A 2,005-nucleotide genomic window follows, 5' to 3' on the forward strand; every position below is an offset into this window, starting at 1 on the left:
GAAGGAAAATGCACACAGTTTACATAGTTTTAATATATTTTGACATATTTTAAATGAAAGAGTATTGTGTTTGTCGACCGGTTTCACTTTTGCTAATTGTGACATTGAAATTATTGTAATTTCGTATTTTCTTAAAAAGATTTAAGTGTATGTTCTTGTATGGAAGTTTGTGAATGAATCAACAAGTTGAAAGATCTAAGGGGAGATAACTGGTGATTATTATTAATTGGGAACAGAGGAGGCAAATTTAAAGGTTCTTATAGAGAAATTGTTTCTTCGCACTGGTATATGGGGATAACTGCAATTTGGTTGGATATTACCTGTACATCTCTCTATATGCTCACTCAAACGTATCTGTCTATACTTTGAGAAATGGATCTGTTACTTATGTAGTGTGGTTCTCCGTCTAAGTACCATACTTGTCTGTCCTATATAGTTATGTCCACAACCTGAACAAGTTATAGCATAAATTAGATTATTTTTCCAGTTCTCTCTTAAACAACTGTGAAATAGATATCCATATTTTTGCAGTGACACTCCATATATGGTGAATTCAAAATATCCCATTATTAAGTTCACAAGAACAGGGGCTGTATTCGTTCCCATCACGATTCCACATTTTTGTCGGTAGTAGGTGTCATCAAAGAGGAAATAATTGTTCTGAAGTATAGATTTTAAAGTTTCGATAATAAAACTCTGGTTTATGCGTTCCGGAAGTTCTATGGGATACTTTTCCAGCCAGAATTTTATTGCTTCTATTCGATGGTCATGTGGGATATTAGTGTAATGATTAATAACATCGAAGGAAATCAATAATGTCTCTTCATTAGTTGTTTTTGGTAGGTGCTCAAGCATATCTAGATCGTCTCTAACGAAACTTTTGATGTATTTCAGCAATGCTTTCAATAGGATGTCTAGAAAATTGCTTAGGCCGTGGGTCCTAGGATATTTATGTATTTGCCTGGTGATTGTTTGTAGCCTTCATTAATTATCTTGCTTTTGTGTATTTTAGGTAGGCCGTAAAAAAATACTAGGTTTACATTTTAAGTTTGTAATATAATCTATTTCTTTTTCTGTCAGGCCTTTTCCATGTGGATGAATTAAGGATGCAAGATTTTTCATTGCTTTTTGTTGTTTTTAGTGATCATTTCAAAAATGCTACAGGACTTTTTTTTGCAACCTTGTGTGTGTGTGTGTGTGTGTGTGTGTGTGTGTGTGTTTGTGTGTGTGTGTATGTGTGTGTGTGTGTGTGTGTGCACACAAGAAAAAGTCCAAGGGAAGTTCATAGTCAAATTAAATAAGTAGAAATATACTAATTCCAGTTGTTGCGGTTCTTGCTTTCGTTGTTGTCATTGTCATCGTCATTGTTCTTGTTGTCGTTGTTTCAATATGTGCACCAAATACCTTTCAACCTTGAGTGTCACTACAATGTTCTCTTTGATCAAACTTATCAAACTTTGATCAAAGGCGCTCCGGCCACAATTGTCTCGTCAGTTTTATTTTCTAGACAATTTTATCCAATAATTCAGACCACCTCATGACGAAATAGAAAGGCCCCTGCCCCGGAGGATAAGGATGATTATAGAGCAAAGATATAACGTTTCGGACAAAGTACTTCGTCGAATTCTTGAGGGACGTCAAAGAGAAACTGGGAAGAGTGATAAGGAGATAAAAAAGTAGAAGAGAGCTACAACATTTATTGCAAGTATACAAATAAGACATTTGTTTTATTCAGTTTCTTTTGGAAATTCGTATTCATTTCATTTTCTTTAATCGTCCAGATATTCGACAAAAGTTAAATTGTAATTATTATATGTATGCCATATTAGCCATGCTGGCAAAGTACATTTCTAGAGTTACCCGTCATATGATGGGTAACACTCTAGTTCATACATAATTCATGAAGTAAATATTTTATCTTTATATTAATATGACTCTGTGCATTTATTTATCTATCTGTCTGCCTACCTGTCTCTCGCACTCCCCCCCCCCTCTCTCTCTCTCT

At 34.6% G+C, this 2,005-nt stretch overlaps 1 protein-coding gene across 2 annotated transcripts in view; it reads right to left on the reverse strand.

Annotated features, from left to right (window-relative positions):
* Positions 1-2,005, reverse strand: part of LOC106874264 (protein phosphatase 1 regulatory subunit 36) — a 50,551-nt gene that overhangs the window by 47,416 nt on the left and 1,130 nt on the right. The gene's annotated exons all lie outside the window — the stretch shown is intronic.

The sequence above is a fragment of the Octopus bimaculoides genome, chromosome 11 (assembly GCF_001194135.2).
Source record: "Octopus bimaculoides isolate UCB-OBI-ISO-001 chromosome 11, ASM119413v2, whole genome shotgun sequence".
Classification (NCBI taxonomy): Eukaryota; Metazoa; Mollusca; class Cephalopoda; order Octopoda; family Octopodidae; genus Octopus; species Octopus bimaculoides.